General features: G+C 28.9%; 2 long non-coding RNA genes and 1 pseudogene across 2 annotated transcripts; 2 read left to right on the top strand and 1 right to left on the bottom strand.

Annotated features, from left to right (window-relative positions):
• Nucleotides 1–345: 345 nt before the first annotated feature.
• LOC145059062 (uncharacterized) lies at nucleotides 346–6,750 on the bottom strand. Its single transcript, XR_013686615.1, has 5 exons — nucleotides 6,519–6,750; nucleotides 5,898–6,069; nucleotides 5,015–5,241; nucleotides 4,779–4,894; nucleotides 346–493 (listed from the first exon to the last, which is right to left on the bottom strand). It is a non-coding gene; the product is annotated as an uncharacterized LOC145059062 (long non-coding RNA).
• Nucleotides 6,751–7,162: 412 nt separating this feature from the next.
• On the top strand, nucleotides 7,163–12,961 carry LOC145060403 (uncharacterized; annotated as a pseudogene).
• A 372-nt stretch (nucleotides 12,962–13,333) lies between these two features.
• Nucleotides 13,334–14,761, top strand: LOC145059061 (uncharacterized). The gene is made up of 3 exons (XR_013686614.1): nucleotides 13,334–13,667; nucleotides 14,202–14,484; nucleotides 14,581–14,761. It is a non-coding gene; the product is annotated as an uncharacterized LOC145059061 (long non-coding RNA).
• Nucleotides 14,762–15,783: the final 1,022 nt, after the last annotated feature.

Below are 15,783 nucleotides of genomic sequence, written 5' to 3'. Positions count from 1 at the left end.
ATCATTTTGTTTCAAAATAGTATGGTCAATGTCTCTAGCAACCTAATGATAAAAAGACATTGTCTTAAGACACTGATTAGTGATATCACCTGAGTTAATATTTCAGGAATCATTAACTTTATTTGATCTAATTCACCAAGAACATTACATACATAATATAATGTTGGTTTTTATCAAAAACATTAACTCATATGGAAGCGCTTCAAGGAACTATGTACACACACATGCTCACACATACACACACATACATACACAAACACACACTCACCCCCCCCCCCCCACACACACACATATATATATATATATATATATATATATATATATATATTCTTAATAAAAGAGTACTTTGCATGCCACATGTCCTTATTTTGCACCTCCAAGTTTACACGTGTCATTGCCAGGGAATTTTTATTCATCATTTTCCCGTCCATTCTTTGCACCACATAGCGGAATACATCACCTCCTATAAATTAGCTCACACAATTTGAAATACCTGCAAAATTCAAATGTACACTGATATCATTCCTATATTTATGGTCAATCTTAGCATATCATCTCCTATCAATCAGGAAAAAAATTAAACTAAATCATTGACTTCTACAATGTAAACTACAAATTCGTTTTTTTTATTCTGATTTCCAAATTTAAATCGATTACCCCACTAATCATATCCATAAAAATCAGGAATCAAATCTGCTAAAAAAAAACTTTTCTGCAATTAATAAATTTATTGTTCCTGAATTATCTATGCGTATTTATATGAAACCATCGAATTGCAAATAATCCTCTACTGCTTTTCTCTCGACTTTGAGTTTCTTATATGCTCTGCTCTTCTGATTTACAGAAGGTTAGTAATACATTCTTTTCCAATAAAATCAGAAGGTTATTTTTTTCTTTAAACATTAAACTCTACATCATTTTCTGTTATTTCAATCATTCTTTGTTCTTTTTTTTTTTTCTGTGTTTGTGTTGAGACTGTAAATCATTTCTTTGTTTTTTTTAACGATACTTCCAATATAAGTTATCATTTTCGACTTTATATGTTTTAAATCTATTATTCTTGATTAAAGCTCTATTCTTGCTATATTCTTCCAAAATCTAACTATTACTATTATATATGTATACCAAAACTGAAAAATTGAAAGATAGAATGTAACCTCTTTAATTTAATGAAAAAGATCTTGCTATGAGGAACACAATTGCATTTATTGTGCATCTTTAACTGTTTAGAAATTCATACTTATTCTCACTGCACATAGCAATCTTATCCCTGTAAATGAATTTACAAAATCATGTTATAATTATTTTTTCATAAACTCAAAAAAAATTAAATGAAATGCACCCAACTATTGTTACAGGATTCTTCTACGCAAAATATCAATGTTTCATACAACAGTTTTCAAGACCATTGGCTGAAAGACAATGTAATTCAGTCTGAAACTCTGCAATTCTTTTCTGAACAAGTATTTTCAACAGATTCTATTTTTACTTGATCTATATATTTATTTTTTTATTTAATTACATTTGTTATTGCATTTTGATTATTATTCATTTTACATGATGTTATGTGGTTGGTTGTTATTTGATAAATAGTTAAACTTATTTTACATTGCTTTTTAGTAGTTAAACCTTTATTTTTTTTATTTTTCTTTGCAGATTGATGGCACAACCAGATGTTACTTTGATTTCAGATTTGGATGTACTTAAAGATGATTCGACTATCAAAGTAAGAGTGATAAACCTATGGAACCTCTTTTCATTCTATAATAAGGACGAACTTTTCAGCATTGAATTAATCTTAATAGATGAACAGGTATATTACAACTTAACACTATATATTCATTAAAGATGCAAAATTTAATATTATTTATTTATTATTTTATATATTATTCTTCTTTTAGGGTACCAAGATTCAAGCAAATGTATTAAGAAAAAACATCTATCGATTCAAAAACATTCTAAAAGATGGCTTGGCATTTTACATAAAATGTCCAAGCTTTGCATCTCAAAGGATGAATGGTTTTACTTTGACTCGGCAAGATCATAAACTTACTTTTCTCCATAACACTGTTGTTACGGAGTCTCATGATTTTTCTGGACCTACATTTGGTTTTGAGTTTGTTGATTATCAGTCTGTTATCTCATTGGCCCATCCTCAAAACATGGCTATCGGTTAGTTTCATTTTATTATATATTAATTAATTAATTAATTATGGTAAATTTTATTTTTTGAATTAAATATCATATTTTTAAATTCATAACAATATTTAATTACTCTTATTTTTTGTTCATAGATGTTATTGGATTAGTCGTTGCAATTGGTGAGATGGGGCGAGACAATGAAGATATGAAAAAACACAAGCTCAACATCCAAATCCAAGATGCAAAGTTTGTTGTTTTAATATATTTTTTTTGGATATTTACATTATATAATTATCATTTCATCTAATTTAAAACTTTTATTTCGCAGTGGTTTGCAACTCAATGTCAATTTGTGGGGTGATTTTGCTTACAAACTGCAAGACTTTCTTCATAACAATCCACACAATCTTCGTATGATTGTTATCCTTCAATTTGCAAAACTTAGTATTTGGAGAGGTATATTGTATGATTTTGTTATTAAATATTATTTTTTACACATTAAAATAACACTTAATGAAATCTTTTTTATAGATCGTCCAACAGTTAACACCTACTTTTCCGTATCAAAGCTGTTCATTAACACAGACATTGATGAAATCAATGCGTTTAAGAAAAGGTAATTTATGTTATTTATTTATGTTAATTCATTCTAATTTCTACATTTTTCTTTTATGTGACTAATATTATTTAATTTATGTTATTTCATTTTTATTTCAACAATTAAGTTTTATGTCAGTAACATTAGTTATTTTTTTTAACAAACAGTTTGGATGGAGATGATAGCCCTGATTCATCTACAAATACATTCACACTTTTGAAGTCTAATAAAGTTTCTGAACATGATGATTTCATGGTTAATTTCCAGTTGAAGACAATTGCTGATGTTTCTGAACCCGTGGAGGTGTGGTTTTTATATATTTTATAATCAATAATGAATATAAACCTACTTTATATATATATATATTGGATTACCAAAATAAATTTAATGAACAGAAAAATACATTTATTATCGTGGGCACTATCAAGGGAATTTTACAAAATGAACCATGGCATTACTTGGCATGTACAAATTGCAACTACAAAGCATTTAAGCCTCCTGGTGCACACGATCAACCTAATGTTGATGAATTAACTCATGGTTATGAATGTCATAATAACGACTGCACAAAAACTGAAACTTCAGTTATTCCGAGGTTATTAATTTCCTAATTAATTAGTATAACTTACATTATATTTCATATATATAAAAATTATTTTGTATTTTCATATTTTTTAGATTTATGATTCCGATACGTGTCCAAGACAATACCGGTACACTTACCTTAACCATGTTTGAAAGGGATGGAAAATATCTTTTGAAGAAATCAGCCAAGGATCTGTTTAAAAAAACATTAAAGGTGGTACACCTTAATTATAATTAATTAATACTTACACTTAATGAATTTATTTTAACCAATCTTTTTTTTTTACTTTTTTTTTTTTATTGTAGCTTGGTTTTAGTACTGCTTTCTATCCTGGAGAGATAAATGCACTGAAAGGGTTGAAATTGGCATTTAAAATATCAATCAAAAACTTCAACGTCTCAAAAAAGAACAACCAATATAGTATATGTAGAGTGAGTGATGATGAAAAGTTGATTGAAGAACTGGAAAATAAGTTGACCGTTTCACAGGTAATTATAAATTATTATTATTATTATTATTATTATTATTATTATTATTATTATTATTATTATTATTATTATTATGATCTTTTTTGTATCTTTGTGTATACAAAAACTCTATTGTATTTACTAAATACTAGGGTTAACGGTATAAATGTTTACAGTTTTATTTAATATGCTGATTTGCTATTCATATTTTTTATTATTAATATTTTTAATTATTAATTATTAATTATTCAGGTTGGCAATTCACAGTCATTTGATGTTGCTGAAGCAGATTTTGAATCACAAGATACTAGGAGTTTGAAGGTTATATACACAATATACTTGCATTGAATTATTTTATAAATATTAGTTGACTTTATAAATTAATTAAGTACAATTGTTATTATTTTTAGGATGCAATTTCTGGGACAGATGACAACATAACACCTTCCACTGTTGATAAAAATTCAGCAACAAGTCCCATGAAGAATTTGAATACACCAAAAGTTTTGAAGAGAAATTTGGAAAAAGTATTTGATTTGGAGTTGAATGAAAACTCATCATCTTCAAAAACTCCAAAAATTTCACCAGAAGGACACATTAACCAGGTTGTGAAGGTAAAGTTGGAAAAAAGTGGCTGAGTTGGATTTAAGATGAATTTCGTAAGGTAGTGGATTTTGATTTTTAAACAATGATTATGCATTTTATTTTTCATTCCGTACTTGGACATTGTGGTTTTGAAGTTTCAAATATTTGTTTGGATATTATTTTTTTTAATGGTATGTTTATCATACATTCATAATATTTTATGAATATGAATTTATTATTTAGAAATTATTTTGTTATTTAATTTATATTTATAAGACTGTTTATTATTATTATCAATGTTTTAGCAAAAATATAAAATTTGTTATAACACTTTGAAATAGAAAAATAGAAAAATATATGTATTTTATTATGTACAAGATTATGCAAATAAAAAACATACCACTCCTTGACGATTTTGGGATGCTGTCATACCAACAATTGCCAATTTTCTACATAGATCTATTTCTTCATCTGCTGTTCTGTAAGTGAAACCCTAATGGTATCACCAAGCCCATCCTGTATGTACACCAAAAATCATTTTAAAAAACTTTAAAACAAGTATGTATGATTATTGGTAAGACTTTTATTTTTATCAAAGCATACAGCAACTCTCATGGAGATGAATTGTATTTGTACCTAATAAAGACCTCCCTTCAGAAGTATGCCCGACTTCTTCAATATCCGAACCAGGATTTGCTTTTTTTTTTTATCTATGTTATCTTGGTTCTCATAAATTTAGCTATCTTAAGGTCTAAATTTTTTACAAAATCTGAAGCTTTTGCAAACCCCAACCCATTGTCTCTGTTCTATAAACTTGTAAAGGAAGCTCGAGCAAATCCAATGGAGAGGACTATGAAACAAATCTGTCCAATTGACAACCAAACAAAGTATGAAATGAATATCAAGTTCCAACAAATATGAGTGTATAAAAACAGAAAAATAACTAAATATTTATCTTTGCTGAGGGTGTTTTCGTCTTTTAACAAAAAACAAAAAGAAAATATGGAAATGAATTCCTTTCATACGACCTTGGGACTGGAAAAATTCATAAAACATGAAAGTCTAAGAAAATGTAATTCAATCTGACAATCTGCAATTGTTACTTCACTGTTCTACGCAAAAGATCCATGCTTCATACAACTGTTTCCAAGACCATTGGCTGAAAGAAAATGTAATTCAATTTGAAAATCTGCAATTGTTTTCTGAACAAGTATTTTCATATTATGTAGACCCAATACTTTGTACTATTCGGAACACAAACATTCATATTCATAATTATAAATAAAACATCATTTTGTAAAATTATAAATACCCGATATAATAAGGCTTAAACTGAAAGAAATCTATCTAAAATGGATATTGAACTTCCATGTTTACACTTAGCACAACAACATCCTAATAGATATCCCTTGAAATTGACAGATTAATCAAATTATATTTTTATACTATGAATAAAATGTTACTTCATCTCAACAGATTGAAGGAATGTGAAAAGAAATGCAAGCTATTAAAAACTTACTTGCTATGGTTAAGTGTTGAACTACATTAGAAGTTTCTTCAAACAATGGACGAATTCTTTTGAATTATATCAGCAATGTCGAATGGAATACAACAAAATCAAACAACAAAATTGACAATTCCATTCCCAGACAAAATTTTATGAACATCATTTCTTCTATGTTGCTTTTTCCCTGAAACATCAAATAAATAAAATAATAAACAAATAAAAATAACTATTCGAATTTCAAATATATAAAACAAAATTACTTTGTGGGTTATAGAATTTAAGATCATTTCCACAAACTTAGCGATTGTTTCTCATACCATATCAGGGAAAGTAAATAATTAACAAAACACCTATTTTATATTGAATATATACGATGAAGATTCGTCTCCTAATTTATAGCATTTTTGAATTCAAAAATTGAATAACTATATTTTCTCAAACCTTACAAATTAGCTGATCATTTCAAATACAGAGACTATTCATTTCATTTTAAGAACGTATTTTGCCCTAATTCAATTTCAAAGAATTTGTTCATCAATCTTCAACAGGTTAGTTATTCTTCCGAAACATGTATCTTTTGTTACAAAAATTAAGAAATACGAACAATATATACATTCATGTGTTGAATCTTACCTTCGTATTTCTATTAACGGCTCCAATTTCTGAATTTTCTACCTGATTTTCAGTCGCCGGAAACAATACTTCTTCAATCTAATTTGTTTCAAATACAATAACTTGAATTATTGGTTTATGATCTTCAATCGATGTAGACGACCTTGAAATCAGATTGAAAAATAGAGAACAAACAGAGTTTGTGTGTTGTGCCAGAAAAATGAGAGCGTCTTAGGGTTATTCGCATGTGTAATGCAATGATATATTGGGAAAGTGTATTACGTCTATACCGTTCGTATGTATATACATTTCACTTTATTTTAAACTTAATTTAAAACTTAAAAAAAACATATGAAATATTTTAATGTTTTTTCTAAATAACATCATAAATAAATATTACTCATTAATTAGACTTGTATGTTATAATATCTTATAATATTACGCTGTCAAATTAAACAAAAATTATATAAAATTTTAAATTATTAATTTATCCACTATGACTAATTTCTTTACATCATTTAGAAATATCATATATTAACTATTTGATAGTAATTCAATTTTAGAAAAAAATAATCTAATTACTAAATATATAAATTCATCCCGAACAATCAAATTATTGATTTTCCGTTTTACTTTATTATTTTTCATTTTTATCAAACAAGACCATGGACGCCATATACGCTAGAGAAAGAAGAAAAAAACGAAAATTATACTTGGATAATAAAAAATCCAAGAAAATCTATACTGCAGAATCTTCTCAGCCTATACCTATTGCACATGATATTCATTTTAGCCAATACGGTAATTTTCTTACCTTTTTTACATATGTAATATGTTTTATTTATTTATTTTGATTCTGTTGTTCATAATTATGTTTAATATATATATAAGTTTTATAAAACTTAATATATTTAACTTTATATAAATAATGTCGTTAAATTTTATACTATTATTTTACAGGTTCAATTAACACTACAGATTCTACAAATGCTAAAGAGAGGAGAAAAATTAGAAAGTTGTATTTGGATAATAAAAAATCCAAAAAAAAATCCAACACTTCTACGCATCAAAAATCATCTATTACACATGTTTCTTACATGTCAAAAAACGATATTATTATTAGTTTGTTTTATAATTGTTTTTTAGCTATATAATTTATTTCAAATTCATATATTATTAAAATTATTCTATTCTATAATAATTATTATTATTGTTTTTCTTACTAACTATTTTTTTCATTACATAACAGATGTCTACAATCGTCGTCATCATTTACTCTCTGTAGATAACTACAGAAACGATAGATCAGATAAGGAAAATATAAATTCAGTCAAATCGTTTGTATATGAACATACAACTATTCATTCTCCTGCTACAAATATAAATGTTAGAAATCCTCTATCTAACATTTCAAATGGTATGCATTTGTATATAGACAAATTCTTAAATATATGTTTCACATTTGTGTAGTCTATAACAAATCCTAACATTCTAATTTGTATTTTTATGTTCCCAGGAAATTATATTTGTAATAACAACATTCAAACACCGCTATCTATTAACAATGATAATTCAGTGTTTGGTCTTGGCATGACATCCACCGGTCATTCAACCATAATTCAAAAATCTTCATCAATCAAGTTACCAAGAGGAAAACATCAATTAAAAAGGAAGACTACACATATATCTCCTATACCTATGATTGACTTGACATTAGATGAAGAAATTAATGATGAGCATATTATTGAAGATGTTTTTCGTGGTACTTCAAAAGGTGATCATAATTATAGAAAAATTAATACTTTCATTTTTTTATTTTTAATTATATTCATCATTTTTTTATTTATATATGATATTCAACAGATTACTTGGATCATGGAGACCAGATTGTTGTATGTCAGATTTGTCATGCAAAACTATGGACAGATGAATCAGTTAGAGGCAAAAAAAAAGGGAATACATCTTATTCGTTATGTTGTGGTTACGGCAAAGTTGAACTACCACCCTTAAAAGAAGCACCGTCGTCTTACAAAAATCTTTACCATTCAGTAGATTCTAAAAGCAAGCACTTTATGAAGAACATTCGACGTTACAATTCAATGTTTTCATTTACATCCATGGGAGGCAAAGTTGATTCAACTATCAACACCGGCAACGCACCATACATATTTAGAATTAGCGGTCAAAATTATCATAGTATGGGAAGTCTTCTGCCTTCAAGTGGATGTACACCAAAATTCTGTCAGTTATACATATATGATACGGATAACGAAATTTCAAATAGATCGACAAGTATTGGGTATATTTTTACAATTAACTTTAGTAAACCATTTAAATTCATTTTTGATTATTTACTAATAATAAATAATTTACATAATATTTTCAGTGGAACAACACGCGCTTCATCATCAACTTCAAGATCATATGATCTCCAGATTATAGAATTTTTGAAAGTTATGTTAGATTCAAACAATGCGTTGGTCAAGTCTTATAGGATGGTAAGAGATAATCTTCATGAAAATCCTGGTGCTAATTTAAAGTTAAGATTAATTGGAAAAAGAGAACAAGATGGAAGGACATATAACTTACCAACTTCTTCTGAGATAGCCGCTTTAATTGTTGGTGACATTTGTGATTCAATTGAAAAAAGAGACATCATTGTTGAAACTTCATCAGGATTACTAAAGAGTATCAGTGAATTACATCCTTCTTACCTTGCTCTTCAGTATCCATTACTATTTCCATATGGCGATGATGGTTATAGAGTTGACATCCTTCATAGAGGTGTAACATCTTCAAGTAACAGCAAGCGCCCGACATGTACAATGAGAGAATTTTTTGCTTACAGAATTCAAGATAGAGATCAATCCTTCTCACTAATTCTTAATGCTAAAAGGTTGTTCCAACAATTTTTGGTTGATAGTTATACCATGATTGAAAGTGAGCGATTATATTTTATACGTAAGCAACAAAAAATTCTTAGATGTGAGTCGTATGACAATCTGCGTAATCACCAAGCATCTGGGAGTACAGATATTTCAAATGTTGGGCAACGTGTGATCTTACCTTCTTCATTTACAGGTGGTGCACGTTATATGATGCAAAACTATTTGGATGCCATGTCGTTATGTAAATGGTTTGGATATCCAGATTTTTTCATAACCTTTACGTGTAATCCAAAATGGCCAGAAGTTCAAAGGTTTCTTAACGACACTCCACTTCATCCAGAGGATAGACCGGATATATTATGTAGGTTATTTAAGATTAAGTTGGATGCATTTATTAAAGATTTAAGGGAAAATGAAATTTTTGGCATGGTTCAAGCAGGTATTTAAAATTATATATATATATATATATATATATATATATATATATATATATATATACACACACACACACACATTCTTTAGTTGCTAACTTTTATCCTATTTGTATATTTTTACATGCAGTGGTTTACACAATTGAATTTCAAAAAAGAGGTCTACCTCATAGTCATATATGTCTGTTTATGCATTCTGACTACAAGCTTCCGACAGTTGAATATATAGATCCAATTATTTCTGCTGAGATTCCAGATATTGATGAAGATCGGGAATTGTATTCACTTGTCAAAGAGTTCATGATTCACGGTCCATGTGGAGCTGAAAATTTCAATTGTCCATGCATGGTAGACGGAAAGTGTTCTAAAAACTTTCCAAAGCAATTCTGTAATCATACTTCAGTTGATCCAGATGGTTTTCCCTTATATAGAAGAAGAAATGATGGAAATTTTGTTGAAAAATCTGGTGTTCGGTTAGATAACAGAAATGTTGTTCCATACAACAAATATTTGTTAAAAAGATACCAGGCACACATCAATGTTGAATGGTGCAATCAAGGATCATCTATAAAATATTTATTTAAATATATAAACAAGGGTCCTGATAGAGCAACTTTTGCTATGGTGCACAACAATAATGATTCTGATAACAACGATGCAGTGGATGAAATCAAAGAATACTATGATTGTAGATATATATCTGCATGTGAAGCATCGTGGCGGATTTTTAAATATGATGTTCATTATAGGTATCCTGCTGTGATTAGACTACCTTTTCATTTGCCTGGTCAACAACAAGTTGTATATGAGGCAGACGATGATATTGAAGATGTTCTTGACCGACCTTCAGTTGCTTCTTCAATGTTCATATCTTGGATGAAGTGTAATGAGATCAATAAAGAAGCACGAAAGCTTACATATGTTGAATTTCCTACCAAGTTTGTTTGGAAACCTAAACTTCTAAGTTGGCAGCCAAGGAAAGTTGGACATTCTATTGGTAGAATTCACTCCGTTTCACCTAAGCTTGGCGAAGCATATTTTTTAAGAATTCTTTTAAATAAAGTGAAAGGTCCAAAATCCTTCGAAGAAATTCGCACAGTCAATGGTGAAATATGTTCTTCTTTTAAAGATGCATGCTATAATCTGGGCCTTCTGGATGATGACAAAGAATACATCGAAGCAATTAAGGAAGCAAGTGTTTCTGGATCTGGTTTTTATCTACGTTTCTTATTTGCTACGATGTTATTGTCGAGCAGTTTGTGTAAACCAGAGATTGTGTGGGAAAACACATGGGAATACTTGTCAGATGGAATTCTTTATACTCAACAAAAGAGATTAAAGTCTCCAGGTATTATATGTTTATTAAATTATTAATAAAATTATATCATATAAATTTCCAATATGCACTAAATTACATTTTACGTCCCAGTTAATCTGTTTTTTAATTTGTTGTTACTAATATAGTATTGTTCGTACAGGTTTATCACTAAACGAAGATCAAATTAAAAACTTGACTTTGTTTGAGATAGAACAAATTTTACTCCGAAACAATTCCAGTCTCAAGAACTATAGAAGGATGCCTTACCCAGATGCTGATTTGGTTTCATCTTCAAACAATCGTTTGATAGCCGAGGAGCTAGATTATGACATACCAAATTTGAAGAATGAGTTTGATCGCCTCTTTGATTCATTAACCGACGAGCAACGCAACATTTTTCTTGATATAATGGCTAAGGTTAAAAATAATAAGGGAGGTGTATTCTTTATTTATGGTTATGGTGGAACGGGTAAGACATTTCTATGGAAGACAATTTCTGCAGCAATTAGATCCAAAGGAGAGATTGTTTTAAATGTTGCTTCAAGTGGGATTGCTTCATTATTATTAACTGGAGGCAGGACAACACACTCTCGGTTTATTATTCCCATAAATCTTACCGAGGATTCGTATTGTAGAATAAATCCAAAGAGTGATCTTGCGAGTTTAGTAAGAAAAGCCTCATTGATCATTTGGGATGAAGCACCCATGGTACACAAGCATGCATTCGAAGCTTTAGATCGAACTTTAAAGGATATATTAAGATTTGTCGATCCTACAAACTCAAATATTCCATTCGGAGGGAAAGTGGTTGTTTTTGGAGGTGATTTCAGACAAATTCTACCTGTTGTTCCGGGTGGCAGTAGATAAAACATTGTTAACGCTTCTTTAAGTTCTTCGTATTTATGGCAACAATGCAAAGTCCATAAATTAACAAAAAACATGAGGTTAACTGTTGGAAGCGATTCATCTGATGTTCATCATCGAATAAAGAGTTTTTCAAACTGGCTTTTGGACATAGGAGAAGGTAATCTTGGTGGTCCGAATGATGGTGAAGCAATTGTTGATATTCCAGAAGATATTCTCATTAATGATCCATGTGATCCTATTGGTTCATTAATCAATTTTGTATATCCTTCCATTCTTGAAAACTTCAACATTGCGGGTTATTTTCAAGAAAGAGCAATACTTGCTCCCAAGAATGAAGTTGTCCAAGAAATAAATGATCGGTTGCTAAAATTGATTCCAGGAGAGCAAAAAGAATATTTGAGTTCAGATAGCCTCTGCCAATCTGAGTTTGTCCATGATCAGTTTGATGCAAATTTATACTCACCTGATGTTTTAAATGGTCTTAAAATCTCAGGTATGCCAAATCATAATCTAATTTTAAAAGTCGGTGTTCCAGTTATGTTATTGAGAAACATTGATCAGAAAAATGGCTTATGCAATGGCACTAGACTACAGGTCATATCTTTGGGTAAACGAGTTATCGAGGCGGTTATCATATCTGGAAGTAATATTGGAAACCGGACTTTCATTCCAAGAATGTCTTTAACTCCTACTGAAAACAAGATCCCGTTCAAATTCCAAAGAAGACAATTTCCATTGGTTGTATGTTTTGCAATGACAATTAACAAGAGCCAAGGACAGTCTTTATCGAAGGTTGGATTGTTTCTCAAAGATCCTGTTTTTACACATGGCCAATTGTATGTTGCTTTATCTAGAGTTCAAAGTAGAGAGGGATTAAAATTGTTAATTTTAGATAACCATGGTAGACTATCAAATAAAACATCCAATGTCGTGTATAAAGAAGTTTTTAGAAATTTATAAAAAAATTTAACAAATTTATTATTCCTATCAACTTATGTTAATGTTTTATTTAAATTCATATTGCATGATACAAAATGATAACTTGATAACATATCTATAAATACATATTACTGATTTCATATTTAAACCATTCTCATTTCATAATTTCAACCAATCATTATATCACTATCAAATTATAGACAAAACGTTGTTCAATAATTAACTTATAATTATAATTTAATTTAATTATTTTTAAATTTCCATCCTGTGGTGTCCACGGGTTATACCTAGTACTCCTAATAAAAATCTCTCTAAACAGCCACATGGCATCTTCTTAAACCTTATCATTAACACGTGGCACTCTCATGTGTAGCCAGAAATATTTTTCCTGCTCCTTCATTTTCCGAATTAAATCAATGATATCCGACAAAATTAGCCAAAATATTTGGTAAATCCCCCTTAAATCAGTCACCTAATTAGCAATTTTTGGTTAGTCAATGATCACAACATATACGAACGGAAGTTAATCATCAATTCAATTACATATACACCTCCATTGTTACATGTGCGTCCTCCCATGAAGATTATTGCAGCTATTCGAAGGGCTTTAACCCTAAGCTATAGTTTTATTTACTATTTCCCTTTCAAACCTTCGTTTTTTCACTCCAATCGACTCGCTCAGTTGCAAAATACCAACTTTCGTGTCTGTACAACTTTAATATCTCAGGTAAGTCCATGGATTTGATCCCCCTTGATTTTGAATTGGTTTTTTGAATTTTTTTTAATAGTTGTCTTGAATGAATGTGATTCACTAAAAGTTTTTGTTTTCTTCTTGATTTTGAATTGGTTTTTTGAAGTCTATTAATAATTGTCTTGATGATTTTAGTACTTTTCTTTAATTTTACCCATCTATAGATTCTTTTACTGAATTACATTGTGATTTTCTTCTTTAAGGAACCAACATGATCTTATTTTTTATGATGTCTAGAAAGTGTTTGATGAAATGCCTAAGAAGGATATGAATGTCATGAATATGTGAGATTGCCTTTTTAACAAATAAATGGCTAAAGAAATGGTAAAATTGTCATCTCTTTTGTTAAAATAACAACCATTTCTTCATCCATCTCTTTTGCTTGTGAATGTGATTTTGTCGATTGTTATATTGTAACTACTAAATGATTAATCCTTATTGTTGTCTAAGTTAATGAACATATATTGGGTGGTTTTCTTAAGAGATTAAAGCTTATGAATCTTCATGTAGTTTGAAGAAATGGCTGAAATAACTAAGTGATGACATCTGGTTCCTAAGTCGAAAAAGCATAAGATAAACAAGGAATGGTCTAATAGCAAAAAAAACCAAGAAGCTGAAGACTTTAAGACAATGAACACTGCCAACTGGTTATTTTCAACAAGGAATACACCTGATTATTTAGCTAATTTTTTTAATATTAAGTATCAATCCCATGGACCTAAAATCAAAGAAGATTTTGGAGCTCTTGCATTTGTGACAAGTGATGTTCCTTCTGCCTTATCTAGATTTCACGGTTAATTTTATTGTTTTTTTCTCTTAATTTTGTAATTTTTTATAATGAGTAAAGTATATGTTAATTCTGAACATATTTTGTCTAAATGTGATGCAGGTATGTAGTCACTCAAGTTATATAACATGATCAAGGTGTTAAGAAGGAAAAGCGTTGTCTTGCATATAAGCTAAAGCTTATCTTACCTGTAAATTTGACAAATATATAAATCATATTTATTTTTTGGAACTTAAGTAGTTGAAGTATTTAATTAATAAATGGTTATACGAACTTCTCTTCAGATAGTTAAAATGATAAGAAAATCATAGATATGACTCTAGGATCCATTTTGGTGGATAGCGGTAGCTTTACAGAAAATCTTTTCAACTACAAGGTTTGTGTCACTCATTGGATTGCAAAGATTCCTGATAATGTCCCTATCTAGAAATAATAATGTACTTCTATTTTTTATCTAGATGTTGTTAACTAAGTTTTAAGTGCATAACTAATTCCTATTTTTTCACACTCATAAGAAGTAGCTACGTACTTCCTGACAATGTCCCTATCTATAAATAAAATTTTACCGCCACTATATAACATATTATGTTTAAGATATATATATTTTAAGGTTTTCGATACAACATAACATCTTTTAATTAAACATTATTTACAATCAAGACTCTTGTGCTTTTTTCTTACAATTAATTTTTTTATCCATATAAAAGTTTAAATCATACCAACCGTGGTGTCCACGGGTTATAACTTAGTATATATATATAAATATAAATATATATATATATATATATATATATATATATATATATATATATATATATATATATATATATATATATATATATATATATAGGGTTCGGTTCCGGTGAGACTCAAAAAATGGTGAGGAATGCGAAGATGATTCTCCACCACCCATTTTATTAAGGGCACAAACGCCAAACCCAAATACTTGGTCGTGAGACATTCGCATACGACCCATGTCTGTGGTAACTAATACAGATTTGTGGATTTAATCACGTGAGGCGAAAATCTATGGAACATCGTTTAAGTGAGTTTTATGATTTATTTTCGTTTATTTTTATTTTTCGTTAAAAATATCGAAAAAAAATTTAAACCGATAAACGCTCGGTTTTAACTTTTAAATTCTTTTTTCGTTTTTTTTTATTTTTTATTTTTTCGTTTTTTCTTTCAATTTGTTTTTTTTTTCATTTTTTTAAATATCTTTACTACATACTTAAAGATACTAGTGTTTTTTTTTTGATTTTTTGATTTTTTAAACTAAATATCGGTTTCAGTTTTTGAGTACTC

Source organism: Lactuca serriola, chromosome 6, assembly GCF_051521515.1.
Source record: "Lactuca serriola cultivar US96UC23 chromosome 6, Lser_US96UC23_V15, whole genome shotgun sequence".
NCBI classification, from domain to species: domain Eukaryota; kingdom Viridiplantae; phylum Streptophyta; class Magnoliopsida; order Asterales; family Asteraceae; genus Lactuca; species Lactuca serriola.
Note: the sequence above shows the minus strand (reverse complement) of the source record. Positions and strands in the feature narration are given on the sequence as shown.